We start from the raw sequence: 11,354 nt of genomic DNA, 5'->3' as shown, positions 1-11,354 counted from the left end.
ACATACATCATCTTGCTCGAAAACCTAGTTTTCATATTTTTTTTCAAATTTCTTGAGTTGTGTGGGCGAAGAAGATATTGGTGATAATTTCTTTCGAAATAGAGTTGTAAAGCTAAGAAATGACAACATTATTTGCATGTAATGAAAATATAGTCAATTGGAGGTGGTTTTCGAAGACTGTGTCATCCATAAAAACTAATGTAGTTTTTCATCGAAAGAGGTATGTGAATAGCTACTCTAAGTGGTGTAGTTGTTGTGATCTAGACACTAATGTAGGGAATAGATTGAGCAGCAATTATTTTGAAAATTATACTTCGGTTCAATAATTGAAACATATCTAGGTAAGGTCAAAAATGTGAGTTTTTTGCTTCAATTATGAATCGAAGCCTAAACATGTTAGGCTTCAGTTCTTAATCCCCTTCATCTTTTTTCCATTATTTTGATTCTCCTCTCCCATTTTTGTTCTTCCTCATTGTTATCAACTTTTGTTTTCTCCATCATATTTCCACCTCCATACAAAAAACAAGCGGAGACAAAAGATCCATCGTCTTCATATATGCATTGAGAACCCAACTCATGCAACAAAAATCCATATTTGCAAAAATCTTAATCTAACTAAAAATATCAATCTACAAAAATCAGTACAACCAAAAATCTCAATCCGCAAAAATAGGATAACTAGAAATCCCAATCAAGGCCACGAGAGTCACTTCATTGTTGTGGAGTTTTAACGAAAAAGACAAACTCAACGAAAAATGCAAGAAAACAAATAATATGGGAAGAAAGAAAACAAATTGATGATTCATTCAACGTTGAGAAGCGACAATGACTCGAATTCAATGGCGTTGAGTGGAAATGCTCAAGAACAAAGAAGGAAGAAAGAAAGAACGGGGAGTGGCGGACAAGGGAAGAAAGCAACTTCTGCAGGGACGAAATGTTTGACACGAGTGTAAAATTTCAAAGAAAATAAACCTAACTAGATGTTTAGACTTCGATTATTCATAAGATCAAAGTCTAAACACATTTAGCCTTCAGTTTCAAAAATAATCGAAGCCTAAACCTTTATTCAAAAATTAAATAAAAAATATCAGTGACATTTTTTAAATTAATGAGAACTTTTAAGTATTAGTTCTTAGACAACTAAAGTCGAAATGTATATGTTTTGATTTTTATTAGAATCGAAGTCTAAATCTTTTTAATAATTTCAAAAATGTCATCGTATTTTGATTGGTTTTCATTTTCTTAAAACCGAGACATATTAGACAAAGTTAAATAAGTATTTTTTTTTTATTTGTGAGAAAGCTGAGATTTGAGAACCGGATCATCAGAATGATGCAAAAACAAAGAGTGATTAGATATTGACTATATTCTTTAGATGGAACATACATAAGTCCAAAGGAGAGGAAAGAAAAGAAAAAAAAAAAAAACAGAAGGAAAAAAGAAAAAACAAATTAAATTTCATCTAATACCACAAGAGCAAGCAAAAGGAAGAAAAGGAATTGATTGAAAACTAAAAACTTGTCATACACTAAAGAGAAGGAAATAGAAAGGAGAAAAGAAACCCTAACTAAAGAGAGTAAACTGTAAAAACTAAACTAAAAACAGAAAACCATAACTCAGATAATTTCCTATCGTTATATGCTATTCAAAACTTATGTTTGGACTCATTGATTGATTGGACTTGAATCTTCACAATAATAGATATTTTATTAACTTAACCTTTTATCAACATGCTTCTATTGAGAGATGTTTTTATTGAAATAACATAATTAGTGATATAACTATTGTATATAAATAAAAGAAAATTAAGTTAAGCTACTTTTTGGAGTAGATCAAGTTCAACCTAACTCAAATTTAATTTTCAAGATGAGAATATATTGGAGCTCTCACATTAACTTAGGGATAGGATAAAAAATAGTTTATATATACACATATATGGGGACAACCCTAATCTTATGGAGACAATATATTTCGGTTGAAACCCAAAACTAGAATTTTTAATGTTTAGTCTTGCGAATTTCATACACATGTATTTCTTTTATTGACCCGTGACATGAAAAAAAAAATGTACTTGAGTAGGGAAAATTCTCACATCATGAGTTAGATTTTAGGGTAAGGTACACTAAAGTTTCATTTTTAAAATATATCAAAATCTATTTGATCACTCGTCGTTGAGTTGTTATAGAATCACTTGTAGATGCTCGACCCATTAGACTTCACACTCTTCAACGTGAAAAATGATCTTTTGGAGATTCTATATTATTGGTACTATGAATAAAATAATGCCTATAAATGAAGATAAAATCTTATCTTATAACCATATAAAGGAAAACTCGGATTTAAATCATAAACATCACATAAATGTTTGTCTAGAAATTATTTATAGATGTCACCCTTCATTAAGTTGTCACCAAATTATTCACAATATCATAAAAAGTTTACACTCAAAAATTTATTATGTCTAGTCTTTTAAACTCTAAATATTGAGATGTTTCATCTTTGAAACGTTTTGGATCGGATTAGATCCAAACTCAAATAGCATCTCCAACACCTTCCTTATAGTGAGAGTTGAACGAAATAATGTGTATAAAAGCAATAAGAAAAATCTTCACCTTATAAATTAAAGGTTGAGTTATAGTAAAGCAAAAGTAATATCTAGAGCTTGAAGTTCTTACTAACATTTGTGAATATTAATAATAACTTAATAGCAAATGAATTAATAAATCTAACTTAATTGTTAAAATAAATATTAATATCACACTACAAGCTTTAAATTTAACCTGACATGGACTAAATATAGATAGGTAAACTAACAATTGGCTCATATGAAATACCATTTCAGAATTAGTTTCGTTTAATTCAATCCTAAAACGTAACATATGTAAGAATTATCACACGTTTATATATTTTTCTATTTTATTAGATAATTATAGGATTTCCAACACACTTCTTCGCATGCTCTTAAAAATTATTTCCTTTCATGTTCTATAACTTTATTTAATCCTCAACTTACATGATTAAATAATTAATATAAGATAAACAAATACGATGTGATTTTGTTTAAAAAGAATTGGTGTTGATTATAAATGACAATCGGTTAAACAAGTCATGCTTTATATAGTTTTTATTCTATCAGAATTTGTACTGAGAAGTGTGTTGAACGATATCTTTTACACCCTTCACACCATGGGAGAATTATCACTGCTATAAAAACAGATTTGACATAACTTAAGCAAAACAATCTAAGAAAGATGAAAAAGAACATAAAACCTACTTTTGTAGGTGTTGTCTACAAGATCAATGTCTGCACCTATGTCTACCTAAATAGGCATAGTGCCTATACACGTGGATATTTAATATTCAAACAGTTATTTAATGGAAGTAGTATAAACTAGATGTTCGGGTTTTTTTTTTTTTTTTAAAGAAAAAGTGCTACTCATATTAGGAAAAGTAAGTGATACTTAATTCCTCAACTATGAACTCACAAAACACAAGATGATATACACAAGAATCAGGTAGCAGAAACATAAATGCAAAATCATGGGTGTGTGCATCGTATTATGTCCTACAATATACTATAATATAACTACTGTCTTCTTCCACGAGGTAGGCTCTAAAACCTTTGTCTTTTTTTTCCAACTACAGCGATTGGCTCTCACTTTTGTATTCCTTAATACTCAAAGTATTTCTATTAGTACAAGATATTTTTAACATAATCACACATACTAATAAAATTAATTAACCCAGTTGACTCTATTAACTAAAATTTCACAAATATACCATACTTTCTCTCATTTTATATACCAGACTACATAAAACAATTTAAGAAAAAGACTATTAATTTGTTCCAAAATGTGTTTTATAACAATGACACAGAAGGAAGCATATACATAATGAAAGAAGTATGCGCAGCAAAAGAAGATTTAAAAAGAAAAGAAAGAAAGAAGTGGAATTAATATATATATATATATATATATATATATATATATATATATATATATATAAAATAGAGGTATGGAGAGAAGAACCCTAGAGTTTGTAAAGTGAGTATTGTATATATTTTGGAGCATTATTTGGCATGTTCTCGATGAAGTATCTGATTACACAGTGTAAGAATTTTGGCTGTTACCTATCTTAGTAATGTGTGAGATTGGATTTGTGATAAAAATAATAATAAAAATAATGCATGCAAAGATTCTATAGGTCGTTCCAAGGTCTAAGTGGTTTCTCTGGCGTGGCTGTGTTTGCTTGCATATATAATGCCTACCTTCGCGGCGATTCTTTCGCCAAAGCAAATACAAAGCTTCATAAGAAAAATTATGACAGAGACACAGACACAAAGAGAGAGAATAATGCCATGCTGTGTAGTTGTACTAGAGAGAGAAACATCATAATTGATCACATGCCCATGTTTTGCGGAGTCTCATAGTTAAAGTTTGCAACCATTTTGGCTATTAGTTCAAAAACTAGCTGTAGAGTTGGTCATATTACTCAGATGGTGCTGCCTTCTTTCATCAGTTTTTTCTACCTTTCTTAATTTATTAAGAGTCAGAATCTCAAGAAATTCTGTCCCTGGAAAATATAATTTTCATTATGTGAATCAGATACCAAATTTTTACCAGTTCTATGTATCTTTTTCTGCATGTTAATCCATAAGTATTACGTAGAGCTATCACAATGGTTAGTGTCTCACCCGATTACATGTTGGTCGTGAGTCAATCCAATCCGACTCATAAATTACTTAAATATAATTTTTTTAAATAAAAAATATTATAAGCTTTTATAATTTAAATTTTAATAAATCTCACTTCTAACTTGAGTGTTTAATTAATTTTGAAAATAAGAAACTTAAATAATTATTTGAAAGAACAAAATAATAAATATTTTTTTATAAAATTAAAATTAAATTTTAATAAAATAAAATTAGTTAGGTGGGTTGGTGGGTCAACTCGTCCCACCACAGGTTCAACCCGCATGAGCCGGATTTAAATGAGACGGGTTGAAATCTAGTCCGTATAAAAAAATTACAATTTTTTCAAACTCAATCCAATCTGAACCCGTAATAGACCAAATTGGCCTGCGAGTTGTAACTCATTTTGACATGTCTATTATTCGGTGTACGGTTTAATAAAATGTTATAAGGGTGTGTTTAAGAGTGTACAATATAGGAAAAGATATTTTGCTGCAATTATGCATAAATAGTTGATATCCATTGAAAAATTTGGTTGTTCATTTTCATTAAAGATCTTTTCTTTCAACTATATTTTTCTTCATTCTTCATTTATGTAAGACTTGAATCCAAAACTTTGTTTAAGAAAAACAAGTTTAATTAACAGTTCTTTTATAGCATATGATAAAAAGTTAAATCAGTTCTTCTTATTGTGTGCATGACGTGTAAATGGATTAGAGTAATTCAAGTATTATATTATAAATATATTTTTTTTGGTAAAAAAAATAAAATGACTACACCTCTTTGTTTACTATAAAAGGAAGGTGTGAACATGTCATTAAAAAATAAAAGACTGAGAAATTTATGATTTTTAACAAGTATAAATAATTTCGTTATTTAAACCTATAAGAAAATGTCATATATGTTATATATACTTATATTTGTCTCATCAAATATCTCAAAAATATACTCTAAATTTTAAAAAGAGACGGCATTTGTTTATTATGCATTTTTCAATTATAAACTTTCTACTGTTACACCTAATTTCTTTTTATTAAGAAACAATGTGATATGATTTCATTTTTTTTTAATATGTAGTAGCCTTACATTTCCTTGTTGAGCTAGTTTCACACTTAGAATTTTTTAAATAATGATAAGATCATACTATATATTTGACTAAAAAAACAATAATCGGGCTAATATATATGCACAAACTTTTTTTTCTTAAAGCAGAAATAAACAGGTTAAAAGTTAAGATCTTGAGTTTAATTAAATATATATAAAAAAATTACATTATCAATCCTTCTACATATATTTTTAAAATAATTATTACAAAAACTGTATAACTTTTAATAATATATTTATTTTTAATTAAATACCATTTCAACACTATTATTCTATTTTAGTTAAATATAAAAAATATGTAGTAGTATAGAATTAAATGTCATAAGAAAAAAAATTAACGAAAGAAAATATGCAGTGGTAAATTTGTATGATTTTTCTACATCAATTGGTCGCGAAAATTGTTTTCTTCGCCAAGTAACGTATTACTTGATATAAAGAACTTTCTATGTTAGTTGTCGTCTCACAAGGAAAAAATTATTAGCAAAAAAAAACGAAAATTGGCATTAATGGTAAGGGTAAAATAATTATTAAAAAAATGGTTAATTTGTCCTTTCGTTTTAATTTTGATTGAAATAGTTGAACTAAGCTTTTTATTTCTCAATTAAATCTCAATTTTTATTGATTAAATTAAGTTATTTCCATCAAATCCCTACCAACAATGTTACAATACATGTCAAATTATAAGTTTTTCTTTACTTTTCTATTTGGTTATCTTTATTTTGATTTTTACTTTTTTATTTAATTATCTATTTTAATTTTTTGTAATATTGTCTCATGTAACATTATTAATATGATGTAACAATAGTGCGTGTCAATGTTAACATTGCATGTTAATATTAGGGTTAAATATGTTTTTAGTCTCTATGCTTTTGGGCGATTTTGGTTTTAGTCCATTTTTAAACTATGGTACAATTTAGTCCTTCAACTTTAGAAAACTCTGGTTTTAGTCTTTTTTACCAATTTTTTTTTAACTTTATTTGTTCTTTCAAACACGTTTCGTAGTTAACATTGAAGCAAAAATGTGTCAAACAGTGTAAACAATCCAAATGCTATAACGAAACGTGTTTGAAAGAACTAATAAAGTTAAAAAAAATTGGTAAAAAAGACTAAAACCAGAGTTTTCTAAAGTTGAAGGACTAAATTGTACCATAGTTTGAAAATGGACTAAAACCAAAATCGCTCCAAAGTATAGGGACTAAAAACATATTTAACCCTTAATCTTATATTCAATTTACTTTTTATATTTATTTATTTTATTTAATTCAGTCTATTTTTTTTAAACGAAAAATTAAAACTAAATTTATTTTTTATATAAATGTTATATTAAATTTTTTATTAAAATATATAATTTATTAAATATTATTGAAATCATTTTTAAATAAGTCTAACACTAGTAAAAAAGGGGATTATATAGCACACATTATGCCACGGTTCACCAGAAATCGCAGCATAATGCTGCGCGGTGGCACTTTTGTAAATAAATTGAACTTATATGTCGTGGTTCCCCACATAACCGCGGCATATACCCCTGTCAACCAACCCCTTTGACTCCACGTCAGGGAAAAAAATTTAATGACAGGGGAATAGGCCGCGGTTGGTCAGAGAACTGCGGCCTATTCCCCCTGCTACCTGCTGACATTCCCCATCAGTCAGCTCCTGCAATAAATTGACAGGGGAATAGGCCGCGGTTGGTCAGAGAACCGCGGCCTATTCCCTTGTCAATTTATTGCAGGGGCTGACATTCCCCAAAAAGCAGTTGGGAGGCAGTTAAGGGGATTCTGAACGTTGGGGAATAGGCCGCAGTTCTCTGGCCAACCACGGCCTATTCCCTAGTCTGAGTAAATTTTAAAATTTTCAGAGTATATGCCGCGGTTGGGTGCTGAACCGCGGCATATAAGGTAAAAAGAATTTCAAAAATGCCATTTTGTATTATTTTTTTAAAATGAATAGGCCGCGGTTTAGTGTAGAACCGCGGCCTATTCCCCCTTTATGCCGCGGTTAAGTGTAGAACCGCGGCAGATGCTCTTCTGATGGTTAAAAAAAAACTTTGAACAGTTTTCCTCCTCACGCGATCAGTTTCAGAAAACGAAAGCATCCTCTCCGCGCCGTCTCCGTCGTGTCGCCTCTCTGTTGTGAGCTTTCCTCCATTGACGCCAGCCATCCTCTCACGCGAGCTTTCCTCCATAGATGGTAAAAAATATCATTTATTCTATATTTTTAGTTTGGAATAATACTTTATAATAAGAATTAAAAAGTAATAATAATAACATGTTTATATTTAAAATTTTACAAATAATGAATCTTTTAAAATTTTCAATAATAAAAAATTGATCATTTGAATGCTTATTATTAATTGTATGATTGTATGATTGTATGACTGAATTGAATGTATGATTAAATTGATAATTTTATATAAAAAAATTGTATAATTGTAATTTGGTAAAATTTAGGAATGGATCGAAATTGTATTATTGAGTTCCATTTAAATAAATTAATTTTAAACAAGTTTTTATTAATTAAACGTAAAATAGTTAAATATATACTTTCGAAATGTTAAGGAAGAAATTCAATAATATAAAACGTACTAAAAACATTTATTTTTTTGCTAGATTTTTATATATTTATTAAATAAATTTAAGTTTAATTTTAAAAAATAAGTATTTAGCAATACCATTTTATTAATAAATATTTGTTATAAGATTAAACGTAATTTAAGGAAATGAAATATAATAATATGATAGATTTGGTTTAAAAATAATTTCATAAATATTTAACAAAATTTTAAATTTTAATAAAAATGTAAGTATAATCTTTATAAAAAAATGGTTTCAATGGATAATGATACTATTGTTTCACTTTTAGTTTTAATAAAAGTGAAACTAAATTGAATAAAATAAATAAGGGTTAAATATGTTTTTAGTCCCTATACTTTGGGGCTATTTTGGTTTTAGTCTCTCTTTCAAACTAAGGTACAATTTAGTCTTTCGACTTTAGAAAACACTGGTTTTAGTCCTTTTACCAAATATTTTTAACTTTATTTGTTATTTCAAACGCGTTTCTCAGTTAACATTGAAGCAAAAATGTATCAAACAGTGTAAACAATCCATATGCTATAATGAAACGTGCTTGAAACAGCAAATGAAGTTAAAAAATTTTGATAAAAAAGACTAAAACCGGAGTTTTTTAAAGTTGAAGGACTAAATTGTACCTTAGTTCGAAAGAGAGACTAAAACCAAAATCGCCCCAAAATATAGAGATTAAAAACATATTTAATCCAATAAATAAATATAGGGATTGAAATATAAGACAACAACACTAATAAATATACTATTAACAAAAGTTATCTAATTGCATATATTTTTCAAAAATAAAAAATTGACTTAATTGAGAAAAAAAAAATAAAGAGATCTACTTTAACTATTTCAATCAAAATTAGGACTAAATAACTAATTTAACCAAAAAGTTAACTTTTGTATTTTATTTATTAGCAATGTATAAGTATTTATAAATATAATTGAATACATGGGGTAACGCAACCCGTATATATACAAATGAAAAGAAAAAAGTTGCACAATTTAACTGTAAAAGAAGTCCACTTATGTCGTGGTTAAGACATGTACATTGTAAAAACACTCTGTCATTGAATCATCCAATTTGGTCTTAATTCAAAAAATTCAAACAACTAAATTGTAAGGGAAAACATATTTAATAAGACATACATAACTACAGTTACTTTAATCCTTGTAGTAGTCCCTAACACTATCTCTACATGGTACAGATGAACAATGTTGTTCAAAGGGGTTATTGTCTATATGGAGATAGTTGTTGTTGTGATCTTGCTCCTTTCTCTTTATTGATGACTCGGATTCAAGCCCACAATCCATTCAAGGATCCATTACTCGTAGAATAGTAAAGAAGATTCAACAAGATCTTGAAGATACATCAAAAGAGGTTTAAGCCTTATATGTTCACTTTCATTCACAAGAGGCCCATCTTCAACCATCTTCGTCCATGAATAAAGCAAAACATGTTTTCAACCCATTAAAATTGCGCTCAGCGCAAAACCTTATGCACCCAACGGTTACGCGTGGAGTGTGATTTAAGTATGTGTTTGTAGTGTTTTTTTTTTTAAATGTAACAAATGTTCCATGCTTGTATATGTTGCATTTGATCCATAAATCACGACTGATCATCAACCTATCATAGGAGCTTGAGCATGGGTGTTGAATTTGCTATAAATGAAGCACCTCCCTTTCTTGTATTTTCACTTTCGGATGATATATAGAGTTATGTTGTTGAAAACACTCCAGTCTCCCTCTTGCTCTAAAGTCCTTTCCTATTGCTTCTCCCTCTACCCCTCTAGCTTCCTTCCATAAATGGTAGGCCTCTTGAGCTAGAACCACTTCCATAAGCACTTCAATTCATCCATTCAACCATAAACCTTCATATTCGTTGTGCCTAGCTTTCTGTTCGAGTTTCCTTGGTGCGTGCTCACTAATTCATGACCTTCCAAAATTTTAGACCTAGTCATCATATGGTATCAAAGCCTGGTTTATAGAATTACTAAAATCTTTCCTTTTGAAGTTGTTTATGGTTTCAATCCTCTTACATCCACGAATTTACTACCTCTTCCTATTGCATTTGATTTTGTTCATCAAGAAGGGGTATATAAATCAAAATTTATAAAAGAATTACATGAGAGGATCAAGAACCAAATTTAACAACAAAATGAGAGATACACAAAATATAACAATAAGGGGAAGAAAGAGATCATCTTCAATGAAGGAGACTTGGTTTTAGGGATGACAACAGATCGGGTTGGACACATATAGTGCTTACCTACAACCAGACCTGAAAAAAAAATTCACTTGCTACCTGATAACGGTCTAAAAATCGTTATTTTCATGCTTTAATTTGATATCAAAACACACCCTTTGTGGCTTAGAATGAGCTTAGAATCAAGTAAAACACTTAGTTGAGTCATGTGAGAGTCAAAAGTTGGTTTTAGAGATATTATGCTTGTTTCACATTGTTTTGCAGGGTTTTGATGTGAATTGAAGATGGAAGTGAAACAAGGTGGACTTATACTCATGAAAGAAGAAGAAAAAGGATGAAAAGAAGAGTCAAGTGAACCGCTCAGTGCCCAAATCCAACGCTGAGCGTCCAGAGCGATTAGAGGCAAATAGCTGAGCGGTGATATTGACCGTTGAGCAGTGGCACGATTTAAGAGAAACCACTGAGCGGTTAAATTAGGAGCTGAGCGGTCGTCTACTGGGCTTGGGCTTAAATTCTGTTACTTTTTTGGTCTATAAATAGACCCCGTGCGATTTCCAAAGTAATCTTTTGGCAGGCAGAGACGTCCAGAGTAGTTCTACACACCTTGGAGGAGGTTCCTTGGATGCTTAGGCTCCAATATACCAAATTTAGAGTTTATTCTTCCATTCTTTCATTGTATTTCATCTAGCTTCACCATGTCCATGGTGAACTAAACCCTTTGTTGTTGGGGAACAATGTAATCTTTTGAAACTCTCTTATATCAAAATTCTTATTTTCTTTATAT

This window comes from Vigna radiata, unplaced genomic scaffold (genome assembly GCF_000741045.1).
Source record: "Vigna radiata var. radiata cultivar VC1973A unplaced genomic scaffold, Vradiata_ver6 scaffold_23, whole genome shotgun sequence".
Taxonomy (NCBI): domain Eukaryota; kingdom Viridiplantae; phylum Streptophyta; class Magnoliopsida; order Fabales; family Fabaceae; genus Vigna; species Vigna radiata.
This window is presented reverse-complemented; position numbering follows the sequence as displayed.